At 34.6% G+C, this 27772-nt stretch overlaps 1 protein-coding gene across 2 annotated transcripts in view; it reads left to right on the forward strand.

Moving 5' to 3' along the window:
- fj (four-jointed box kinase) overlaps positions 1-27772 on the forward strand; it is a 904662-nt gene that overhangs the window by 766930 nt on the left and 109960 nt on the right. For both annotated transcript variants that reach the window (XM_069829476.1, XM_069829477.1), the window contains exon 6: positions 2372-2418. The gene's annotated coding sequence lies outside the window, so the exon portion shown is untranslated. The remainder of the gene's footprint in view (positions 1-2371; positions 2419-27772) is intronic.

Genomic DNA, 27772 nt, shown 5'->3' on the forward strand with positions numbered 1-27772 from the left:
ATATTCCATAACAAAACTCTTATCGCATTATGCCTTTAAGGTGATATTGGTGCGCAACTTCCTATCCTCATAATATTAAATTATTTTCTCGAAATCTGCTGAAGCTATAGAGCTGACGTTTTTACAACACATGGGCACATATATTTTGTTTATGATTAACAGTAGTTCCTTACAAACATTTTCCATGCGAATATTTTCAAAATTTTCAATACACTATCTTCAGTAATACGTATTTACGATGTATTAGATTTGCGAAAACATTTTTTCAGTGCCTGTAAGTCTACTAAATAAACATATCTGAAAATTTCACTTTTCTGTAAGATAGTTAAGAAAATATTCCTTTTGAATAAAAAAGCAAACTTGTGAAAAATGAGCATTAAAATTAAATCTTATAGTCTTATAATTCATTTATATTATATTATATCATATCATTTTTGTTTTTTCTTCAAGTGGTACATTAGTGTTCAAAGATGTGTGGCCTCTAATTTTATGATCATGTAACCGAACTTTCTAACCATGGGAAAAGTCAGTTCTCAATAGGTAGCACTATTATTGAGACGGGTAAAAGTATGTGGGGGAAATTTTGATGTAGATTAAATATAAATTATTCTCATAATTGACAGTATGAGCGGTTTCCCGTTAAATCTAGAGTTTTTTTTTTTACAATCATTAGAGTGGGATGAAATTTTGAATTTTATAATGCGGGTATATTTACGCACTATTGGCGACACTGACGGTTACCTTCGCCATCTATTCGTAGAAATAATAACTAAAGAAGCCAGACTTACACCAACAAATGATCGATCACTATCGATTCGTAGGGGTCAGGTGTCTTCGAACGTCAGTACGTAGAAATGCGCTCCACGTTCATCCGATACACAGTAATCACAATTTTTACCAAAGGACACACCGGTACTATCGGAACTACTGACATTGAAACTCATTGTTTGAAAAGACACTCTGTGTTAATATATTATACAGAAACGTTTCAATGTGGGCCGAAAATGAGACCAGTATTATAGGAGAGCCCGGGTGTTAGGCAAAATGTCTTTTTTTAAACTGAGTGTATGTATGAAAGATCTATTAGAGATAAACACGTTTCCTCACATTTGGGGACGATAGGCCCAATTTTTATTTCGCCTTTTCTTTGCCTATTTTAGCTCCCGTTGCCTATTTTAAGGTTAAATGCCTTTTTTTTAGCCTTTTTACGTCGTTATTGTACATTTTCATGTTTTTAATGCATTTAAAATAAACCGCACATAAATTATATATAAAAAACAAAAAAAAAAACGGTTGTACAAATTAAAAATATATATTCATCTCTCACAAATATTTTCTGAGCATCTTATTCTCCAGCAATACATATGTTTCCAAGAAGACGTAAACTCTTCTCCCCTACCGATTCCATCTTTTATGTCACTTAACAAAGATGTTTGAACATTATAACCTTCAGTTTTCAAGTCACTTCGGGGTTTACCAGCGAAAGAAAGGGGATGAGGGAAGTATTAAAAGCAAGTCTCCAGGTCCCGTTACTGTTGTCGCTTGCACGCACAAGTCACGCGTACTTTGAAGTCCCTGATCCCTTCTCACACCCTCTTTTTGAGACAATACACAGTCGGTTTTTCCCAATCTCTGAAACAAAGTACAGACAGTTCTTCTGAAATAAGTTGTTTTATGTTTTGCTCCCATCACTTCAGTAGCAGTAGAAAGATCTTTTTCCGCCATGAAAAACGTTCTCTCACTATGGCAGTTGACAACTTAAAAAAGCATCTTGTTGTGACATGTAACCAAGGAAAGTGAGTACCGTATGGGATAGTTTATTAAGTATTTGTCTATATTTTTTGTCTTTTTCCATGAATAATAAATGCCTATTTGACTGCCTATTTTTAATATTTTAGTGCCTATATGTCTGCCTATTTTAACCAAAATAAATGCCTAAACATCCGGGCTCTAGTGATCAGAATGTGCAAAGAAATCTCCTGAGACAACTTAGAACAAACACAAGAAGAAAGTTATTTTCATTCTCTATGGAAGAAAGATAAACCGCCGAGAATCGAAGCAAGTTCATCTGAATTTGAAGTCATATTATACAACTACTTGAGTGCACCTGAGTAAACTATTGGTTGGCCATAGAATTCGTTCACTTTCTTTAATATTTTGGTGAAGGGTAAATCAAAAACGTGGTCTGTACTCTCATACGCTACGCTGGACAAGACAATGACTTTTATCTGGATAAACCTTTATGCTGATACGTTTTTACAATTCCACTTTACAGGCCCATTGTAGTAGTAGGACATAATGACTGTGACAAAAACAGGGCATCTGCTACTCAAAACAGCTAAATTAATGGTGTGCTTCTCTTTTGTTCCAGAGATTGGTGCGATTCGGAGCGGCAGTGAATGCAAGATTGGCATAAAGGTAAGACACTGGTATTTTGTGACTGCATTTTTGTGGCCCTGCTGTAGCTTAATCAGTAGGGCTAGGATTTTGATGACCTATAAATCATGAAAAAATGTAATAAAAACAATGCATTTATGACCTAAAAATCTTTCAAAAATGTTCTTAAAAATGCCCTAAAAATTGATCTTACATAATTGACTTAGTAGGAAAAGAGGTTTTGTACTACTTAATATTTAGACTAGTAATTAAATTAAATTTTACATATTTTTTTAAGTAGTACACTTTAATTAATTATTTTATCTGATGTAGTTTCCATGTATGATCGTCCACCTCTGCGTCGGCATGTGGACATGAGGTCAGCAGTCGGCTGGTCGGTCTTGGCCCTTCATGGGCTGTAGCACCATGGATTTACTTTACTTTTAGTTTCCGTGTAGTCTACCACAAGGCCACTCTTATGTGGAATTAGCAGGTATAGAGGAGTCTATATTGAAGGGATGGTTGGACTGATCCATTACGTGGGGGTGTACTACGTTAAAATGGCAATATCTGTGTAGAAAAACGATTAAAATATTATACAAAATAATGAGTATTAATGAACAAAATATGTAAAGAAAATATCAAAGGAAATAGACATTATTTTACAATAATAACGGGGATTTATGGCCAAAATTAAATGAAAATGCCTAAAAACAAAAGATGCTCTTATGAGTTGAAATAGGTAAAAAATGCAAAAAAAAAATGCCCTAACAAATATGTCTTAAAACACTCAGTTTATCACATAACATATAAATACTAAAGCAGCTATGTTTCTGGCTTACTAGATAAAAGATGCAATTTCATCAAAATCCTAGCCCTAGTAATCAGTTATAATACAGCTACGCCTGGCTGTTTCTCACAGAACTGCTCAGATTCGGTTTATTGCGACGTGCAATGAAATTTATTTTTGATAAAGGGGCAGGTTTCCTCAGACAATTTTGACTCTCTATACAGAGAGTAAGTTATATAACTCTGCAGATTGAAGAGCGCAATATAACACATATAAATAAAAAAAAAGTATATTATGGGTTTTGTAATTAAATGCATGGTTAATTAGAAAATTAGGCTCAAGATCTGCCGACTTTGGCAAGAGCTCATCGCCGGTTCAACTCGGTCTGAACAGCAGAGTTACGACCATCAGGTCTCGTCACCCCAGTATGATTTCCAGTAGAGATGAACAAAACTATAGTCCGGGTCAGCTTACTTGATACCTTAAGTGTGAAACCTAACCATTTTTCCCCCCATTACTACATATGCTAGTGGATTACAGTTATTTTCTAGATGTCAGGTTGAATTTTCTTTTGCCAACTTCATTTCGAATTTCGATACTGACAAATGCTACAAATGGTAGTGATTTTGTAACAGGTATGTTGGCAGCTCAGACAAATATTGACAATATTTGTCGGTACTGGGGTTCCATGAAATTAAAATTGTATTGGATTTCTGAGCCGGTTACTGGAAGCTAGTGATATTTGAACATACTAATAATTAATTTATATCAGTATTAATATTAATACATAATAGTTATTTTATATGTTACGTTGTGGTTATAATTCACGACTATAGTCAGGTAAGTTTTCGGAGTTAGTACTAATAATTTCATGTGGTCAAACAAAATACATTTTTAGGTTAGGTCTCGTGAGTCAATTGTTTAGTCAAACCAATGAATTTCGTATTACCAGACAAAATACTTGACATGTTGATCCCTTTCCCGTATAGTTTGCCAATGAAAATATGTTACAAATTATTGAATTATTTAGAATATCCTTCCAACATAAAATACGGTAAGTAGCCTAAATAAATTATTTAGTACATAGGATCGTGTGATGTCTGGTAATAGTTGGCAACACTGACAAGACGGCAATATTTGCTGTTTAGAAACTGTTCTTTTGTGACCCTCACTATAACTGCCGCTCTCGCTCGCTGTGTTCGTTGCATTTGTCTTTCGAGTCTCGTGTCGTCATTCTCGAAATAGCATTTGGTCGGCGTGGAAAGATTTCGTAACTTTGAATAACATACATCATTGAAATAAATAACATTATAAATGTTTAAATGAGACAAAAAGACAAAACAGAACAGTATCTTAGTTATCAAAATGTTCTGGTTCTATTATATGATATTACCTATGGTTATATAAATAGAAAAAAAAAAACAATTCTCAAATAAATTTGCATTTCTTAAGAAACATAAAACACAACGTTAACATCTTTTTACTTGAGATTGCACACTTGATCTCAAACATATGAAAAGAAAATTCCTAGCCTTTTATAATAATAATAATAATAATAATAATAATAATAATAATAATAATAATAATAATTTATTTTAGCTGGCAGAGTTAAGGCCGTAAGGCCTTCTCTTCCACTCAACCAGCAAAAAGTGTATATACATATGCATGAACTTGCAAAGAATTCAACAATTTGATTTAGATGAGAGTTACATGTATACAAGAGTTATTTACAAATTAAACAACAAAATACTATGAACTATTAATTAAACACTGAAATAAACTGTGTAGCAGAATTAAACTAAAATACATAGAATGTTAATATATTTCAAATAATATTAGATAATAGAAAGAGATTATTATGAGACAATTAAAATACAGCACACTCAGGATGATGTCTAAAGAAAAAAGTAACAATGTAGTGAGTGATATTTTAAATCAGTATGATTGGAGTGAAATGGTAATAAGGTTATCTTTTAAGCTGTTCTTAAAGGTGTTTGTTATCTTGCAGCCCCTAATACTTTGTGACAAGGAATTCCATTGACGCGAGGTGGATATTGTAAAAGATGATGAATAACAAGATGTTCTATGAAGAGGTATACTTAGCGTGCCACAGATAAGTGATCTGGTATTTACGTCGTGGTTAGAGTATAGATAAGAGAAACGAGACGAAAGGTAATTTATTGTTGAAGTGTGCAGAATTCGAAAGAGTAAAGACAAAGTGTGTAAAGTTCTACGTTCTTTAAGTCGGAGCCACGAGAGACTTGCGAAGGACGGTGATATGTGATCATATCGTCGGATGTTGCACACGTATCTGACGCACATATTCTGAGCTCGCTGTAACTTGACTGACAGTTCAGAACTTAGGCCACTTAACAAAACGTCACAATAATCGAAGTGCGGCATTACTAGGGTTTGTACTAGAGTAAGTTTTAGTTGCTGGGGCAAGAAGTTTCTCAAGCTACTCAAACAGTGAATGGAGGAACAGATATTTTTATCGTTTCTTTAACTTGAAAATTCCAGCTTAGACTGTTATCAAAAGAAGAAGGGCCTAGTAATTAAATAAAGACTGGGGCACGGATTATTATACACTGAAAGGTAGAGATGATGTTTCAAATAGGCTACTTGATTGTGTGTGTGTTTGTGTGTGTGTGTGTGTGTGTGTGTGTATGTATATGTACACACAGGGACATCATTTTATTTTTACTTCAATTTTTATTGTACCTGAGTTTTTTTAATGTACTTCACTCCCACCCCTTCTTCTAGTAAACTTCCAACCAACGCAGAACATGCAGTCAAAGTCAGATGGAAGAATTACTTTGGGCAGCTACTAAATATACATAGGCCAAATAGAAATGATCGGGACGATATTCAAATACAAACTGCTGGGCCATTTATACCCGAACCCATACTTTCTGAAGTCTGTTTGTTCTATATTATCTTAAGAGGCGATATTAACCAGAGAATTCCGTCTCACATTCTTCTTCTTCTTCTTCACTGCTATTGGCGCTACAGACATGTACAAGACCTTGGCTTCTTCAACGATTTTACACTATTCTGTCCGATTTTGTGCTACTTTTCTTCAACCGCAATCGAGCTTGGTTCCATAATGTACACGGACCTGAAAACGAAACGGGTCAAAGGGACCCAAACGTTGAAAGTGGATGTTCAGGGTGATGATGATGATGATGAGGACGACTATCACGACAACGTTTTCAGTTAAGAAGATACAAGTAGAGATAATGAATAACAGTTCTCAGTATTTAATTAAATTTTTAGGTTGAGAAGTAGGCATAAAAAGACTTTGGTAGAATGAAGACTGAAAGGCTTCCTTTCGTAGAACGCATTACGCGCTTTCAGTCACTTAAAGCAAAGAAACACGCTTCACACCACAGACCAAAGCAGCCGTCAATTACTTAACTGTCGCGCTGTCAAACAATGTCAAGTCAAGTTAAAAACAAGTGTCACGAGAATACGGCGACGTATTGGGTCCCACGGTGACATCTGCGGCCGGCCTGTTTGCTTCCCCAACCAAATTTGAAAGTCAAAACATATTGCCTCTTGTAGTCTAAGTGTGCTCTTCGAAATACGCACCTTCTTTTAACGTCCACCCCATCGCGTCGAACTGCTTCATAGCGTTAAACATGTAATAATAATAATAATAATAATAATAATAATAATAATAATAATAATAATAATTTATTTATTTATTTAATCTGGCAGAGCTGAGGCCAGTAGGCCTTCTCTTCCGCCCAGCCAGACTCTAATTCTAATAGAATACAATTGCTTACATAGTTATTACATTAATATTTAGACCATAAAACAACATGAAAGTAAATAATGAAAGTTGGATAAGTAATGTTAGTGTGACAATAATAAACATTGGTAAGAAATAGTGATGATGATAATAATAATAATAATAATAATAATAATTTATTTATTTAATCTGGCAGAGCTAAGGCCAGTAGGCCTTCTCTTCCGCCCAGCCAGACTCTAATTCTAATAGAATACAATTGCTTACATAGTTATACATACTTACTTACAAATGGCTTTTAAGGAACCCGAAGGTTCATTGCCGCCCTCACATAAGCCCGCCATCGGTCCCTATCCTGGCTTACATAGTTATTACATTAATATCTAGACCATAAAACAACATGAAAGTAAATAATGAAAGTTGGATAAGTAATGTTAGTGTGACAATAATAAACATTGGTAAGAAATAGTTATAATAATAATAATAATAATAATAATAATAATAATAATAATAATAATGAGATAATTTAGATGTTTATCTGTGATATATATATAACCATTAAACATTGAGAAACCTGAAATAGCTATTATTGTTAACAAGAATTGTTAGAAAAATAATTCGTTAGTCTAAATTGGTTTGATGTCTGACAGTCCCTGACATTACTCGGTAGGGAATTCCAAAGCCGAGGAACAGCCACAGTGAAAGAAGATGAATGAATATGAGGATGTTCGGTGGGAGGGAATTGATAAAAATGAGGAGTGTTGTGATCGTGTGTCTAGGTTATGATGGGTGGATAAATTTTGAAAACGAGACGCAATATAGACAGGAGTGGAGAAATGCAATATGTGAAAGAGAAGGGAAAGACAGTGGATTTTCCTATGATCTTCTAGACGGAGCGAGGACAACATTTCGAGGGATGGTGTTACGTGATCAGCCCGGGAATATTGCAGACGAAACGGACGCACATATTATGAACACGTTGTAGTCTCTGCGCCGAAGTAACGCTTAGGTCAGTAAGCAGAATATCACAGTAATCGAAGTGGGGCATCACGAGTGTTTGCACTAACATTTTTTTTTTTTCATGGAAAAGGGTAGAAAATTCTTCAATCGTCTAAACGAGTGGATTAATGAGAATACTTTTTTGCACGTTTCTGCAACTTGAATGTTCTAATTTAAACTTTTATCCATATAAATACCTAGATTCTTTACTGATTCCCTGAACGGAATTTCGGTGCCGTATATTTTAATCGGGCCAAGTTTATAAAATTTGATTCGTTAAAAATACTTGGAAAAGTATAGCGAACTAGATGACACAATAATGATGACTAATGAGACTTTTGGAAATTATTAGGCAAAAATCACCCAAAATTAAAAAATAAATTAATACAAAAATGCCTTCATTGTATGATTTCCCAAAATTTTCTCCATATCATCTACGGAAATATAGATTTGTAACATTTAAGTAATGAACCTTGAAATTAATATGAATGTCACCATTCATTTCAATACAAAATGAACACAACGAGTGATGTCCTTAATTTAACAGTATATAAATAAATATTCAATATACAGTTCATAATAATGAACTTGCCCGAAATTTGTCTATTCCATAATTTTTAATATGGGGTTTCTTGAAATGTTGTTTAATATTGCAATGACGAGTAGAAATAAATTGGATGGAACACAGTAAATAAGCAATTCTTTCGTCTTCTTCAACAACAAAATAATCATATTCCCACTTCCTTTGGAAGTACTATTTCTTCACGGGTTTCGATATTGCCATGTTCCAGTTCTCTTCAAACTGCAGTATGCGTATTGTGTATTCATTTATTTATTTGGCCACAGTGCGTTACAATGCTGAGTGACAGCATTGACCTCTGGTCATATAGCTATTACTCATCAACATATATATATATATATATATATATATATATATATATATATATATATATAGGTAGACCTTCTTACACTATATGCACACTTACCTTTCTTCCCACCACAATCTGAACACACGCTCTCGCCATGAAACAATATAACAATACCATCCCATCGCACCTCCTCATACTCATCCTCTTTCACAATAGTCCTGCCAAGACTCTGGAATTCGTTACCTGCTAGCATCAGGGACTGTCGAAATAAAATTGAATTCAAACGCAAACTTACTAGGCACTTGGTCAGTAATTGAGACTCGTTCAGACATGGTTTCTTGTAAATAGTTCTCTTAATCTATCACAAAATATTTCAATATCCGGTAATTTCATTACTATAGATTTTTGTTATTGTAGGTTTAATTTGTAATTCAGTAAATACAAAAATATTCTTTGTTCTTAACTTCTATGATAAAATGTCTAGCTTTCATTAATCAGGTAATCTTGTCGTACTTTAATTTTTATTGTAGTTGTAATTGTAAATATAATGTTAATTGTAATTTTATTGTTCATATTATAGTTGTAATCTCCCGGTAGAGGGGCAGAGAGGGCCTGACGGCCTTATCTCTACCAGGTTAAATAAATAAATACTAAATACTATAATCCGTGGCGCTACAGCCCGTGAAGAGCCTAGACCAACCAGCCGGCTGCTGGCCTCACGCTCACATGCCGAAGCAGAGGTGGACGATCATCCAACCAGAATGAAGGTATCGTGTGGTTAGCACGATGATCCCCCCAGCCGTTATAGCTGGCATTCGCAACCGGATTTCGCTACCTATCGTAGCTCCCCAAGTGCATCACGATGCTGGGTGGGCACCGGTCCCATACGCTGGCCGAAACTTCATGAGAAAATTTCTTCTCCCACGAGGACTCGCATTCCGTAACGCGAGTCCTAGGCAGGATGCCTTAGACCGCGACGCCACGGCGAGGGACTATATGCACACATACATTTTCAAATTTATTTTACATGCCTTTTAACTTATTTATTTCTCTCATTCGCTTTTTAATTTTTTTACTTGGTTATTTAACGACGCTGAATCAACTACGATGAGATTGGTGATAGTGAGATGATATTTAACGATATGAGGCCGAGGATTCGCCATAGATTACCTGACATTTGCCTTACGGTTGGGAAAAACCTCAGGGAAAACCCAAACAGGGAATCAGCCCACGCGGGAATCGAACCCGGGCCCGAGCGTAACTCCTCATTTGTTTTTCTCTTACTTTCCAAAGGTATGTTCCTAAAGATTTTATTATCTGTTCATTTGTAATTCTTGATAGCTTATTGTGTACCTGCCCCCGCGAGAATGAATGTTGATATAGCAGAACGCAACTAGAACGCTATGACCACACTGCACTGGTATAAAAGGTGGGTGGGGTAGAAGGGGTACGAAGGCAGTCGCTCTGAGGAGCTACAGTTCTGCAGGTCTGAATTTGCCTATGATTCATCTTATATTAATAACTAGCCGTACCCGTGCGCTCCGCTGCATCTGTTAGAAATAAATATAAAGTAATTACGTAATTAAAATAGGACATTTGATCCAGGGAACATTCGTGTTTGATAAAATAAATGTGTACATAAACATTATTTTAAGAAATACAGGAAACGAATGTACAGAATAGCCTATCAAGTTTTCTGTGCATAAGAAGCTATTTTAATCTAACCTGTCCTCGATTCACTCAAAAGTTACTGAAATAACATTATAGCATTATGTCCATCTAGAGAAACTACACTTTCCAATGGTGAAATAATAATTAATTATACAAATCGGTTAATTTAGCTTCCGATATTACTTCATACAAACACCAGAAACATTCTCTGTAGGCTATGTTTCATAGCTTTCGATTGTAATTGTCTAAGGCCCCATTTGTTTTCATTTCATTATACCGCCTTAGATGGCATTGTATTTTAATTTTAAAGCTCATTTATCTCATTAAATATCAGTCCTATCAAAATTTTGCAAAGAATAAAACTTATCGGAAATCATTTTCAAAGAAACTTTTGTTATGTAACACATTTCACAAAAATCAATAATAAGCGAGATATTTCGATTTATAACCCCCCTTTTAAATAACGTATTTTGAATGTCATATAGCCTAAAATCTAAGTTACAACGAACTTAATTTATATTCCAATTTTCATCGAAATCCGTTCAGCCATTATTGCGTGAAAAGGCAACAAACATCCAGACAGACAGACATACAAACAAAAATTTCAAAAAAGCTATTTTCGGTTTCAGGATGATTAATTATACATGTTAACACCAATTATTTTTGGAAAATCGAAAATTGCCAGAAAAATTTTGGATACAGATTTATTATTAGTATAGATATGAAAAATTCTTATTTAATATTACAATCTGCGGAAGGATCATTGCAAACTATATAGCTATATATATATATATATATATATATATATATATATATATATATATATATATATAAATGAGATTGACACATAGCAGGACTTCTGTTCCAAGGGCTACTGTATATTCACATTGACTTCAGAACTGTTGGAAGTCCACCTTAGGCAGAATAGAACAACACATTTACAACAAACATTCTTGTTCTACGTGAGCTCTAAACCACGAAGATGGCTTCCATGTAGCTCCAAACCTGCTTTTTAACCAATGGGGAAGAAATTTGTACCGAAATTTTACGATGAATGTGTGTGTGTGGCATACAACAAAAGTCCTTTCAAAGCCAAGCAACTCAAAATGAAACGTCTGTCTTAGAAGTCGGGAATGACAGTTGACGAAAATACAACTTTACCCTTACAAGAGTTAATGGCCTCCCTTTAGTATAGAGTTGTAAATATGTCTGTCAGAAGAATGCCTCACTATATTCAGAGAAACGGAAGGTTGTGAAGGGTGGGTATGCAATAAAAACATTAGCAGGCTCATGCTCCTCGAGGCAAGGTCATACTCAGAGGGTTGTTAAAAGGGGCTTTCAACCCTGAAGCATACGCTCCGTTTAAACCTACAAGGGTGGGGTAAAAAGACCCGTTATGAGTTATAAATTTTATTTAATGTACATGGAATAATTCTATAACAGTCAGGTCTAAACGGCCTAAATTATCCTTAATGGACTCGGAGATATAGAGAGAGACTGATGAATATGCTTATAATGTGTTAACAGAATTAGTGGATTTTATGATGTGTCGGGAGATCCTTTAACACCATTATAGTAGGTTTCACTTTACAACGTGTTAGACTCGTTCAGAATCCTTGCTTGGAGAATGACTCATACAAAAATGATACGAGGCCTCTATTTAAAGATGATTTTAAACTACATTAACTCTACAGCAGCCTTGGCGAAAATGCCATCGTGCGCCGAGCCACTGTGTAAGCTGCAACGTGCATAGCACCTATGGAGAGAGGCGGACAACCGAAGGGGAAGTCAAGCAACTGTCTGACTCATTAACGGTTTTTCATTTTCCTTACGTTAAGCACTTAAATAAAATTATATACAGTACAAGGCTACAAACTAATGTTTAGTACGTGTAACGAAGAAAGAAATAAACAAGAACACATGGGACACATTATCACAACCTAAAATTAACTGTCTTCAGAATGTCTCTGCGATAGAGTTTCAAAATCAAGAATTATGTCACTTACTGCCAGTCGTAGTTGATCACGAAGGTACTTGTCTGTCAGTCGTGATCTAAATTTGATTTTTACTATTTTCATTGTTGAAAATAATTTTTCAACAAACGTAAGTTACAGCGAACATGGCTTCAACAGAGCAAGCGAAAGAACGAAGCTTCAAATATTTATTTTTTGGCAAAGATTTGAGAAGTTCAACATTTGTCAAGTCCTTACATCTAGCTTTCATTTAACATCACATTGTAAATCTGTGCGTTTAAATTGAAGATCTAACCGCATTATTCGTACATCTACTGAAAAAGGATCGACGTACAGAGATGATAATAATTATGATAATAATAATAATAATAATAATAATAATAATATAATAATAATAATAATAATAATAATAACAACACTAAACCTTTTAATGTGTCATCAGTAACATGTAGTAACTTATAATGCCGTTTTATGTTATACAACCGTTTTCCTCGTAATACTTGTTAACAAATCATACATTTAATATTCTCATCATATTGTCAGCAAAAAAATGCATCCTCCCATCCTACTTGAAAGTTTCGTTTTTATAGAAGTACATGGTTTCGAGAGAGGTATTGCGACGATAGACTACTCACAGGTCAGAGACAAATACAAATGGAACGGAGTTTGACTCCAGTGAGTGAGAGGATGGGGGTTGTAGGTAGGAAGCAAGGGAAATGCACTGCGAGCCACAATGTGCTCGTGAGTCGCATTTTCGCCACGGCTGCTCTACAGTGTTTGAGATGATGCGATGACGTTGAAACGAAAAGATAGGGATAAAAGAAAATACTAGCCGGCTGGCTATACTGTCCGGAACTAGAATACGCAGGTCCCTAATTGATGGGAGCCACGGCCTGAGTTTGCATCCCAACTAAGGCATGATTGTTTGTTCGTAGTCAATGTAGGCTCGGTTGGTTTCAACTTATTTACAGACGTCCTAATCAACCAATAAGCACTGAATTTTAACCTATTTTTAACTCAAATTAAGGAACGAAAAACACATTTAGTATAGAATATACAGAATTCAGGAGATTGTTATTATTATTATTACATACTTACTTACAAATGGCTTTTAAGGAACACGCAGGTTCATTGCCGCCCTCACATAAACCCGCCATCGGTCCCTAATCTGTGACAGATTAATCAAGTCTCTATCATCATACGCCACCTCCCTAAAATCCATTTTAATATTATCCTCCCATCTACATCTCGGCCTCCCCAAAGGTCTTTTTCCCTCCGGCCTCCCAACTAACACACTATATGCATTTCTGGATTCGTCCATACGTGCTACATGCCCTTCCCATCTCTAACGTCTGGATTTAATGTTCCTGATTATGTCAGGTGAAGAATACAATGCGTGCAGTTCTGTGTTGTGTAACTATGTTCCTTCTCCTGTAACTTCATTCCTCTTAGCACCAAGTATATTTCTAAGACACTTATTCTCAAAGACCCTTAATCTCTGTTCCTCTCTCAAAGTGAGAGTCCAAGTTTCACAACCAAACAGAGCAACCGGTAATATAATTGTTTTATAAATTCTAACTTTCAGATTTTTTGACAGCAGACTAGATGACAAAAGCTTCTCAACCGAATAATAACACGCATTTCTCATGTTTATTCTGCGTTTAATTTCCTCCCCAGTGTCATTTATATATTTTGTTACTGTTGCTCCAAGAAATTCGAATTTTTCCACCTCTTCGAAAGATAAATCTCCAATTTTTATATTTCCATTTCGTAGAATATTCTCGTCACGAGACATAATCATATCCTTCTTCTTTTCGGGGTTTACTTCCAAATCTATCGCTTTACTTGCTTCAAGTAAAATTTCCGTGTTTTCCCTAATCGTTTGTGGATTTTCTCCTAATATATTCACGTCATTCGTATAGACAAGAAGCTGATGTAACCCGTTCAGTTCCAAACCTTCTCTGTTATCCTAAACTTTCCTAATGGCATATTCTAGAGCGAAGTTAAAAAGTAAAGATGATAGTGCATCTCCCTGCTTTAGCCCGCAGTGAATTGGAAAAGCATCAGACAGATGCTGGCCTATACGGACTATCCTGTAAGTTTCACTGAGACACATTTTAATTAATCGAACTAGTTTCTTGGGAATACCAAATTCAGTAAGAATGTTATATGACACTTCTCTCTTAATCGAGTCATATGCCTTTTCGAAATCTATGAATAACTGATGTGCTGAACCCTTATACTCCCATTTTTTCTCCATTATAATCTGTCGAATACAAAAAATATTATCAATAGTCGATCTATTACGCCTAAAACCACATTGATGATCTTCAATAATTTCATCTACATATGGAGTTAATCTTCTCAAAAGTATATTGGACAAAATTTTGTACGACGTCAACAAAAGTGATATTCCTCGAAAGTTACTACAGTTAGTCTTGTCACCCTTCTTAAAAATAAGTACAATTATGGACTCCTTCCATTGTTTTGGTACAATTTCCTTTTCCCAAATAGCAAGTACAAGATTATAAATTTCGCTAGATAATGCGCTTCCACCCTCTTGTATTAATTCTGATGGAATTTGACCGATATCTGGAGACTTGTACTTTTACAGACTTTCTATCGCAATTTCGACTTCAGAAAGTATGGGTTCGAGTATAAATGGATATTGATTCAGTTCTTAACGAAGATAAATACCCCTACATGTGTATTTTCCTACCGAAAATCGAAGCTCTTCCCAGAATTTGTACCTAGAAATGCTACCACTTGCGTCATACTCGAAGGCTGATTCAATACAAAGTCTAACGATTAATAATTCCAGACTATAAAATAACAAGGAAAGAATGTGAACCTGACAACTTCGTTTTGTTAGCTGTAAGATAATATTGGAGGTTAAGTTCAAGTTATGACATTAAAATCTTGTTGGACTATTTTTTTATACGTAACAACCGGTTGGAAACTCTTTACTTACATTAAGACAGAAAACTTGTTTACAAACACAGTCCGTGCGGTATTTACACATAAAAGACAGATATAATTAACTTATTCCCCAAATATAGGAACAAAAGCTGAACAAGTGAACCATACTTTTAAAAATTCAAGACGTAATATTAAGCTCATAATATGTAATAATATCAGCTATCTTGTTGTCATTAGATACGAAACTCGGAGTTAGAAATCGAACATAAATATGTTTTAAAAGGCAATTGAAAATCTATAGTATTCCGTATGACTCACAGCACATAAACGGATCTAAGCAAAATTTCACTGCAATTTTTCGCCAAATTCTGATCTCTTATCCACCATTCTAGTTCTACTCGGTTATTTTAAGACGCTTTATTAACAACAATTGTTATCTAACGTCTAAATGAGATGAAGGTGATAATTGCAGCGAATTGAGTCCGAGATCCAACGCTGAAAGTTACCCAGTATTTGCTCTTAATGGGTTGAGGGAAAACCCCGGAAAAAACTCAACCACGTAACGTGTCCCAATCAGGATTTGAATCCGAGCCCCGCTCGTTTCACGGTTAGACAGGTTACTCCACAGCGATGGACGCCGGAAGTTACCCAGCATTTGTTCCTCATGGATTGAGGGAAAACTCCGGAAAAAACTTCAACCAGGTAACTTGTCCCAACTAGAATTTGAACCGGATTGTTCAATCTATCACACTTGTAAAGGAGAAAACACTTCTGTTGTCTCAAGTAGTATTGACTATTGTAGCCAGCCATGCATTTTACAAATCATTAGGTTATAAGAACGTTTCAGTGATGGAAAAACATTTTAATGACGAAGGAATGAACGTTGTTTGAATAATGGAGGAGGAACTTTTTAATAATAGAGGAAATAACATTTTAATGATGAAATGAAAAACGTTTGAATGACGAAGGAAAGAACATTTTAAAGATTAGGAAAAGAATACTTTAATGGTGAAAAACGTTATTAATTTGAAGAAGAAAGAACGTTTCAGTAATGAAGGAAGGAACGAGTAAATAATGAAAGAAATTACATTCGAAAGGTGAAGGAAAAACGATTTAATAATGAACATAAGAATGTTTAATTAATGAAGAAGGGTAATAAAATAATAGTAAATTAAGGAACTTTTTAATGGTGAAGGAAATAACGTTTTAATGAAAAAACTGAAGAATGTTAGAATGTTGAAGGAAAAGCGTTCGAATGATGAATCAAAAGACATTTTCATGATGAAGAAAAGAACAGTTCGTCGATGAAGAAAGCGATTTGATGCTGAAGTAAAGATTATTTTAAAATGTTCAAAACCAAAACTTTTTATTGATGAAGGAAAATATATTTTAATAATGAAGAAAATTAAACTTGAATGTCGAAGAAGGATAATGAAAGAACAATAAAAGAAAGATTTTATAATGATGAAGGAAAAGAAGCTTTAACGACGAATGAAAGAATATCCAAATGAAAAAGAAAGAAAGTTTTAATGATGAAGAAAAACGCTCGAATGATGAAAGGAAGAGCATTTTAATGATGGAGAAAGAACGTTTTATTCATGAAGAAAGTGTTTTGATGATGGAGTAAAAGCTTTAATGATGAAGGAAAGAGCGTTTTGATGATGAAAGGACGCTTTATTGATGGAGGAAGAACTTTTGAATGGAGAAAGGACGCTTCATTGATGGAGAAATAACGTTTTAATGATGAAAGAAAAAGGTTTTAATGGTGAACAAAAAGAACGGTTTCATGATGATCGAAGGAAAGGAATATATTTTTGGATGATTAAAAGTTCATTTGTAGTTGTTTATTTTACGACGCTTTAACAACTGCTATGGCTACCTGGCGTCTGTACGAGATGAAGGTGATAATGTCAGCGAAATGAATCCAGGTCCACCGCCCAAAGTTAGCCAACATTTGCTTGTAATGAGTTGAGAGAAAACGACGGAAAAAACCTTAACCAGATATAGATGAGGAGGTGAAACCTGGCATATGAGTATGCGAGAGGAAAAAGCGTGAGCTATCAGAAAGAGAGTTTGTTTCATGATGGTTAATATTATACGGGTACGAATCTACGGAAGTTCATCTCAGACTAAAACCTATCTTCCTCCTCCCCCCCATACCCATTGATGATATTGCCACGGTGCGGCTACAGATCTTGCCTCTACTGTAACTTGTCCCAATGAGGATTTGAACCCGGGCCTGCTCGTTTCATCTTGCTGACCGTTACTCCCCATCGGTGTACTCATTTTATTGTAGTGTGATGTCGATAATTATTGGTTGGTTATTTAAAATAGGATCTTACACACACACACACACACACACATATATATATATATATATATATATATATATATATATATATATTTACATTTACCTAGTTCCTCGCTTCACACTTTTAGCATCCCACCACAACCGTGATACACGTTCGCAGCATAACCATGTTCTATCAATTCCACTCCATCAAACATCTCTCTACTCTGCTTCCTTCACAATACACACAGCTCGTTCCTGGAATTCCTTGTCACAGGAAATCAGGAGCAGTCGGAGTCTAAAATCTTTTAAGTACACTCTACTTAGAAATGTCTTTAATGAACAGAACTAGACTCTTGCGGAAGTTTCTAAATAGTCTTAAATTACCAAGTTGTTATTTTTTTCTCCTCTCTCTTTTTCTTTTTTTTTTATCTTTTTTTATTATTATCTTTATATATTACTTAATCATTTGTGTTTGTGTGCCATTTAGTAGGACTTTGCTAATCAACATTTTATGTCTTGTCACCCTTATGTATTCTCCAATTAGTATATTAACTGAATAATATATCTCAAGTAAATTAATCGTCCAATTTATCTCGGGCATTTTAGATCTTATAAATTGTGTCTTTGTGTGTGTGTGTGTGTGTGTATTCCCCTTATGTTATGTAACTGATTTTGATTATGTGTAATTTTCTACTTTATTTTATATATTATGTAACTGATCTTGTCTATTGTAACTTCCTACTATATTTTATGTAATTCCTAAGTTATTCTCTTTTGTGTTGCCTTGTAATCAAATTTTATATCTCATGTATTTGTATTATTGAAACCTGGTTGAGTGGAAGAGAGGCCTCATGGCCTTAACTCTGCCAGGCAAAATAAACGTACTACTATATATATATATACACTAATATAAAAAATAATTAATGGTACGCAACTATTGTTATTAATATTAAACCCTTATATATAAATAATAGTGACAGTATAACTACAGATCTCATTTTAATAATTTAAAAAAATGAGATCTATAGTTATACTGTTACTATTAAAAAGAAGAGATAATTTTATTATACACTGATGGTCAATGCTTCAGTTTTTTCTTTCTTGCTCCGCAATTTTTAATGTTTATTTTAAGAGTTGAGAGTTGATGAATAGAGTTTTGTTGAAAATACGTTGTGAGTTGGTTAAAATGTACGGATAAATTCGGCTTTTACTTTTTTTTCATTGTATACAGTCTTTAATTTTATATTTAAGTCCAATTTTTGTTTTGTAATTTGTTTAATGAGATTTATTCTTGCTTATTTATTTGATTTTAAATTATTTTATATGTAAGTTTTTGCGTGGTTTGGTTATTTTTGTCTTAATGATTGTTTGATTTATTATTCGTTCGCAGTAATAAGTTTTGTAAATTTATCGGAGTTTGATTTGGTAATTTTGATTTATTATTGATAAAATTTGTGCCAGCATCCGCAGTTATACAATGAATATAAGCGAATCTTTTTGATTAAAGTAGTTAAGAGTTTTATTAGAGGTTATTTTATTGTTTTTGAAAGAGGAGGAAGAAGGACAATACCAAGAAGGTAGAAAGAGTATCCATTTCTAAAAATTTTATAACCTATAACTTCACTTTCTTTGGATTATTTATTAAAAATGACGTTTCATATTTATTCAGTTCATACTTGATTCGCGTCTATACATTTTTCTCCCGTAGAGCAATGTTGTCTTATTCGTTAGTCCATTATTGGACAAATTTAATGTTACCAATAAATATTTATAGTAATTAGGTTTATATAGCTGTGCAATAAAACCAGTTTATCTTAACGAGGCCTGTACGCCCTTTAGTGACGATAAGACTATTGCGGCTACCATGCTGGTATCTTTCAACACTTCCAAGCAGCAGACTCTCGCGTAACACTCACTTCACCTGACATACCCATCCTTGTACAGTCCGTAATGTATGTTAAATTTTACTATTTCATGAGAGCATAAAATTGGATATAAATACATAACTTAGCAGTATGTTCTGTACTGTGACTCAAAAGTTAAAGTGTACAGTTACAAATTCAAACGACACAAATTAAGTCAGGAAAATGGGAGGCTATCTCCTCTCAGGTTCCAGGACACATCCTTGACAAAATTATTTGTTACTTGAAATCCAGCTCTGACTTTTTAAATAAAATCCTTAATAAATATTCCAAACAGTTCCTACAGTTTCGTCAATTGAGCCAAAACTTACGGCATGTTAGTCAATCAGTTCAACTAATCCTTCGGTCCATTGAGTTCAATCGCTTCATCTAGTCCTTCGTTCCAATGTGCCAGTCAGTACAACCAGTGAATCTACCTAAGCACTCAATTAGTCAATCAGTCCAATTAGTAGGTCTAACCATTATTCGGTAAAATCAGTCCAATTAGTCAATAGTCTTACCAGTCACTCGTTCCAATCAGACTAAAAGTCCAACAAATCAGACGATCTTATCAGTCAGTAAATCCAATAAGTTCAGAGCAGTGCAATCAGCAAATCAGATAAACCAGTCAATCGATCCAATTACCCAATAAGTCCGAACAGTCAATGATGCCGAATAGTCAATAAGTGCAACCAGTTAATCAGTCCAAACAATCAAACGGTGCAGTCATTCAATAAGTTCAACCAGTCAAATTATATCCTGCTTAGAATTTGGCGAAACAAGTTTCAAATTCATTTTGTTATTTAATAATGAAAACGTAGGATGTTGTCCTTTACAACTTGCAGTATGATTTAATAACAGATTACTTTCCACGGTCATTTACGATCAAGTTGTTGTGCAACAAAGGTCATTTCCTGAGAACTCTGATTACGAGGCTGAAGAAAGAGATTTTTCACTTTGTTTTGTGTACATTTTGGAGGATATCGCCAAAATAGAAATAGACTCTTAATGCACTGTTCTCAACATAGTCAATTGCATTTAGCCGTCCTGGAACGACGGTGAGGGCAGTTTTATTAATCAGTAAATCAAGCAATCTGTCCAATTAGTCAAAAATACAACCTTGTAATCCATTCAATTAGTACAAGTGAATCGATCCGGTAAGTCCAATTAGTAATAAGTTCAACCAGTCAAACGGTACAATAAGTCAATCCAGCCAATGAAAGAGTGCAATTAGTCAACATGTCCAGCCAGTCGGTAAGTTAGTCCTACCAGTTAATCGATCTTATCAGTCCAACTAATCAATAAGTGAAGTTAGTAAAAAGTTCAACCATTTAAGCGGTACAAAAAGTCAGTCAATCCAACCAATCAGACAGCCAAATCAATCAACATATCCAATCAGTCGGCTATTAATCCTCCCAATCAATCTGTGTAATCAGTTCAATCAATCACTCGGTCCGATAAGTCGAATTAGTATAAAGTTCAACCATTCAACCGGTACAATGAGTCAATGAATCCAACCAATCAAACAGTCCAATCAATCAAGTTCAACCACTTGATTAATTAATCTTACCAATCAATCGATGTAATCAGCTCAACCAATCAATCGGTCCGATAAGTCGAATTAGTAAAAGGTCCAACCAGTCAAGCGGTACAATATGTCAATCAATCCAACCGATCAGAGAGTCCAATTAATCAATAAGTTCAACCAATCGGCTAATTAATCCTGTCAGTCAATCGGTCTAATCAGGCGAATCAATCAATCAGTCGGTCTGATAAGTCGAATTAGTAAAAAGTTCAACCAGTCAAGTGGTACAATAAGTTAATCCAACCAATCACTCAGTTAGTCTAGCCAGTCTATCGGTCCAATCATTCCGTCATATAAGTCTAATCAATCACACATTTCTATCAGTCAATTACTGTAACCAGTCTATTGGTCCAATAAGACCAATTAATCTGTCACATAAATCTACTATTGGTAGGCCTAATAGTTTCAACCAGTCAACTGGTACAATAAGTCAACCTAACCAATCACAGAGTCCAATTAGTCAACAAGTCCAACCAGTCAGTCAATTATTCTAACCATTCAATCGGTTCAACCAGCTAATCGGTCTAATCAGGTAATCCGTCCAAACAATCGCACGGCCTAATCGAACAATGTGGGTGCTATTCATAGACATTTCGATAGTACGCGCTACGAGCGCGCTAAACTAGCCCCGGCTATCGACTGGTTACTTGTATGGGATTCATATCATATCATGTCCCTAACACTTGTTTATGAATACGAAAAACATTTAGTTCGCTGATCATTCACCGGAAGCCCGCGCTAAGAATGTCTATGAATACGGCCCTGTAAGTCCAACCAGGCAGTCAGTCCAATCAATCAAAACCCTTTTTATGATATAAATTAATTTATGTAAACTGGCGTTTATATAGTATTTTATTCTTTTTTCTTTCTTAACTTTGTCTATGTATCTACGATATCACGACTGATGTTATAAATAAATCAATAAAATCTGATTAGTCAGTCCAACCACCTAATAGATCTAGTCAGTTTGTCTAATCACTTAATCTGTTACTATTCAATCAGTCCAATCAGTGTATTTAACCCATAGCTACGTTCAACCAGTCAATCTATTAATTATGTTCAGTCAGTGTATCAGTCCAACCAGTCAATAGTTAAAATAAGAGAATGCGTTTAATAATTCATTCAGTCCAATAACTCAGTTGCTGCAACCAGTCAATCCAACCTGTCAATTGGTTCAATCAGTCAGATGAACCATGAATCGGCGAATCAGTCCAATCAATCAGAAATGCGAAAACAAAACAGTTTAGTGGTTCAGTAATTTAGTCCAATGCACCCATTCTAGTAAATTCAGTCATAGGAGCTAAGAAGTAGAAGTAGGATTATAGTAAGGGGTGGTCTCGTAATTTACTATTTCAGTAATATTTAGGTACCATACCGACCTATTCTTCTCCATATTGTTAGAGGTACTTCCAAATGTCTTGCTTCTTTCAGAACGATCGTCTCTAACAATATGCGGAAATCTGTTGGACGCCATTTAATGTGCAATATGTCCTTACTGATAAATTTAGCTGGAAACCTGTTTTGGTGCGATAATGGAAATACCAACTGTGAATCGATCCCAGGACGGAGTATTAGACACGCTATAGTAACTTGGAATGTTGCATTTTTCATCCGTTTTGCCTGATAATCAAGCTGGTCTCAGACACACGTGAAATGCCCCGAGTAACTCTCTTTTACTGCCAATTTTGTGATGAAAAATTTTCATGGTATAAAAAGTACAAGAGATTCTACTACATAAAACGCATTAGTTCCAATTAATTATATGACGCCACTTGCAATCCATCGCGGTTCTTTAACACGCTCTTTTATTAATATTTATTCTTCTCTATTCACCTTTCTCATTTTCCTTTTTCCATCTCTCTCCCTCCATTTCTGTCTTCCTCTTTATATCTTTCTTTCAATTCCCATCCTCATACTGTTTACCTTTATTTACAGACTTCACGTAACACTGACGTAACTCTTTCTTTGGATGCTAATAACTTAATACCTATGGCGCATTTCTAGAAATGTGTTAGACTAAGCCCACTCTGTGGCAAACAAAACTGTAACAAGAATACACTATGTAAACGAAACCTTTTGTTTGTTCCAAGCAGGGAGAGACAGCCAGGAGTTGTTTGCATTTCTGAATTCACCCATACGTGCTACATGCCCTGCCCATCTCAAACGTCTGGATTTAATGTTCCTAACTATGTTAGGTGAAGAATACTATGCTTGTAGTTCTGCGTTGTGAAACTTTCTCCATTCTTCTCCCAAATAGTTTCCTTATTCTCCAACACTCTTAGTCTCTGTACCTCTCTCAAAGTGACAGTCCAATTTTAACAACCATACAGAATCGCTTTAGAATATGCCATTAGGAAAGTTCAGGATAACAGGCAGGGTTTGGAATTGAACGGGTTACATCAGCTGCTTGTCTATGCGGATGACGTGAATATGTTAGGAGAAAATCCACAAACGATTAGGGAAAACACGGAAATTTTACTTGAAGCAAGTAAAGCGATCGGTTTGGAAGTAAATCCCGAAAAGACAAAGTATATGATTATGTCTCGTGACCAGAATATTGTACGAAATGGAAATATAAAATTTGGAGATTTATCCTTCGTAGAGGTGGAAAAATTCAAATATCTTGGAGCAACAGTAACAAATATAAATGACATTCGGGAGGAAATTAAACGCAGAATAAATATGGGAAATGCCTGTTATTATTTGATTGTGAAGCTTTTATCATCTAGTCTGCTGTCAAAAACTCTGAAAGTTAGAATTTATAAAACAGTTATATTACCGGTTGTTCTGTATGGTTGTGAAACTTGGACTCTCACTCTGAGAGAGGAACATAGGTTAAGGGTGTTTGAGAATGAGGTGCTTAGGAAAATATTTGGGGCTAAGTGGTATGAAGTTACAGGAGAATGGAGAAAGTTACACAACGCAGAACTGCACGCATTGTGTTCTTCACCTGACATAATTATGAACATTAAATCCAGACGTTTGAGATGGGCAAGGCATGTAGCACGTATGGGCGAATCCAGAAATGCATATAGAGTGTTAGTTGGGAGACCAGAGGGAAAAAGACCTCTGGGGAGGCCGAGACGTAGATGGGAGGATAATATTAAAATGGATTTGAGGGAGGTTGGATATGATGATAGAGACTGGATTAATCTTTCACAGGATAGGGACCGATGGCGGGCTTATGTGAGGGCGGCAATGAACCTTCGGGTTCCTTAAAAGCCATTTGTAAGTAAGTAACAGAACAACCGGTAATATAACTCTTTTATAAATTCTAACTTCATACTTTTTGAGAGCAGACTGGATGATAAAAGCTTCTCAACCGAATAATAACAGGCATTTCCTGTATTTATTCTGCGTTTAATTTCCTCTCTAATTTCATTTATATTCATTACTGTTGCTCCAAGATATTTGAATTTTTCAACCTAATCAAAGGATAAATTTCCAGTTTTGTATGTCCATTTCGTACTATGTTCCGATCACGAGACATAATATACTTGTTTTTTTCGAAATTTACTTCCAAACCTATCTCCTTACTTGCTTCAAGTAAAATTCAGGTGTTTTCCCTAATAGTTTGTGAATTTTCTCCTAACATATTCACGTCATCCGCATAGACAAGCAGCTGATGTAAACCATTCAATTCCAAACCCTGTCTGTTATCCCGGACTTTCCTAATGGCATATTCTTCTAGAGCAAAGTTAAAAAGTATAGGCGATACTGCATCTCCTTGCTGAATCAATGTGTATGATTATTTAAACATTATGAGACAATAACAATACTACAGGGGCTTTCCCATTTTCGGATTTATTTTCATATTTCTCTTTTCTGGTTCACTCGACCAGTGATGCCAATGCTAAATTGTGAAAATTAATGTCTATGAAAGTAGTTAGTGGAAATAATAATAGAAATAAGTTATATAAAACATCAATTATAATTAAAATAAAATAATAGGGCATATATTTAACTTAATTACTGCTGTTGTTAGGAATATAAATAATGAGAAATGATTATTGTGTTCTAATTCAATTTATTCAAATTTAATTTTGTATTGAATTTAACTTTCAGTTTATTTTGTTTATAATATGTGTGTGTGTGTGTGTGTGTGTGTGTGTGTGTGTGTAATATGTATTCCTGTAGTTACACAAGCATTCTTTATGAAATTTGTCAGTTAGGCTCTTTTTATATGTTGTAATTTCTTGCTTAATCCCTATTAAAACAATATACCATGACTTTAAAGTGTTTTTTCCAAATATAAGTTTGTTTTCTGAACAGTTAATGAGGATTATTTTAGTATCACGGAATTGGAATATCACTCACGGAATTAGGAAACCACTATCACGGAATTAGGATCCCTGTCACGGATTTAGGAGCAAATGTATAACAATGAAGAATCATATTTATATACCAAACTTGTGAAACTGTTGATACTGAATGGTGTAAAAACTGTAGCTAAAGGTCCAAATATTGTCATTTAGGCGTTATTTGAAAATTTTTATTACAATTTTGGCATAAATATAGACTTTATTAAATATGTCACGGAATTAGGCAACCTTGCCCTACTATGTGGCATATTTTATTAATATACTATACATTTATTTAGGCCTACATATTTTTAAACATTTTTTCCAAACTAGAGTCGTTTATGTATTATCTGGCTTCAAGATTTATTTACTTGATTTTGAGAGTTTAGGAAATAATTGATTTTAAGTTATCAGTCAAATATTAAATAAGATTTCAGCCACTGGCGTAGCTCAGTCAGCAGAGGCGTTTGCCTGCTGATCCGGAGCTACGCTCGAGAGTGGGTTCGATTCTCGCTTGGACTGATATGTGTGTGGGTTTTTTTCGAAGTTTTTCCCAGCCGTGAAACGAATGTCAGTTGATCTATGGCGAATTCTCTGTGTCAATTCGGCAAATCCCATTTCGCTAACACCAATCCCATCAACGCTAGCTAGGTAAGTTTTCAGTTGATACAACGTCCGTAGATAATAATGATAATAATAATAATAATAATAATAATAATAATAATAATGGCTTCATTTAACTTGGCAGAGTTAAGGCCGTAAGGCCTTCTCTTACTATACACTCAACCAGGATTAAAACTTGCTTACACAGTTGAACATACAACTGGATCGGAATTATGTAATTACATACTGATACAATTTAGGTACATAATGAGATCAAAAGAGATAGTTACATAAAATTTACCTCATAAAATAAAAATAAACATAGTGGAATACGCATTAATGTTGTTAGAATCAAATAAGAATCACACAAAAACAGAAGCCGATAATTCAATAAAAAATGTTGTACACAGTGAAAATAAAAATAAACACATTGAAATACATATTAGTATTAGATTACAAGCAAGTAGGATTCACATAATTAAACCAGGAACTGATAATTGAATAAAATGTACACAATAAAAAATAGACTAATAAAAAACAACACAGTGGGATACATACTGGTGTTAAGTAATAAATAAACACGATTTACATGATTACACATTAAAAATAACAAACACAAAATAAAAATAAATACAGCGGAATACATTGCATTAAATATTTGCAATGCGTTAGGTCTGGCAACTCATCATAATATATTTTTCTAACTTACATTTAAAAGAAATTGGAGTAGATAACCAGTTTAAGAATTTCATTTCTCTCCTACCTTGTCCGATTTTTCTTTTTCTCTTTCTCACTTTCTCTTTTTCTTTTCGCCTCATTTTTCATTTTTATTTTCTGTCTGTGCTCTGCATTTGTCCCTTCCCGAATTTTCCTGTGTACTTTTTTTTCCGTTTCTTCAGTTTTATTGTCATTTTTCGTCCTTTAATATTTTTTCTCTTTCATTCTTGTTTCCTTTTCATTGTCCTACCTTTCGTTTTTCTTTATTTCTGCATCCTATTTCATATTTTCCTTCAAATTTCTCTGTTCACTCTACGAACAGCCTATACCTCAGGACCATCAATGAGTTAGACACCCCTGCTTCGTGTATCCTGTATTGTACACGGAGTTCGAATTCAATGAGGCTTCACAGAAAACAAATAAAACCGTGGACATGTATGTATGACTGGCAAATTGCGAAACTCTGCGGCCAGCGGAAACTTAACAACACGAAAGCGCCGACTTCACTGCTTCACATCACTCCTACACCTCGGCCAACATCTGCGGCGATTTGTACGGAAAATAACTCCAATACCTATTTGTACTTACAACTTAACTATATCAACTTATATTTTCCACAAAAATGCAAGCGTTTGTTATAAATACATTAATTTTGGTTTCTTTATTGTTACGCAAGTAGTCCTATGTAGGGTGCAAGTGATATAACCCTGCGCATTGGAAGGAGGGATAGATTACATAAAAATAAACAAAAAATCTATTATAAGTTTTGCGTTTAAGTGAATGGTAAATTAAATAATGACATAGAAAGTTTAAACTCAAAGAACTCAAATCAAATGATGAAAATTTAATTAACAACATTGGGGAATACAATAGTGCAATGGCATTTGCATCATTTTCTGCAAATAAAATTAAAATCCAGGACTAGGACCATACTGTTTTAAAATCCAAGGACAAATTCATAGATACATATATGATTTATTGCCTCTTGTATATAATGTTATGTGATTAATGTTTCAAAATTGTC

Source organism: Periplaneta americana, chromosome 6 (assembly GCF_040183065.1).
Source record: "Periplaneta americana isolate PAMFEO1 chromosome 6, P.americana_PAMFEO1_priV1, whole genome shotgun sequence".
Lineage (NCBI taxonomy): Eukaryota > Metazoa > Arthropoda > Insecta > Blattodea > Blattidae > Periplaneta > Periplaneta americana.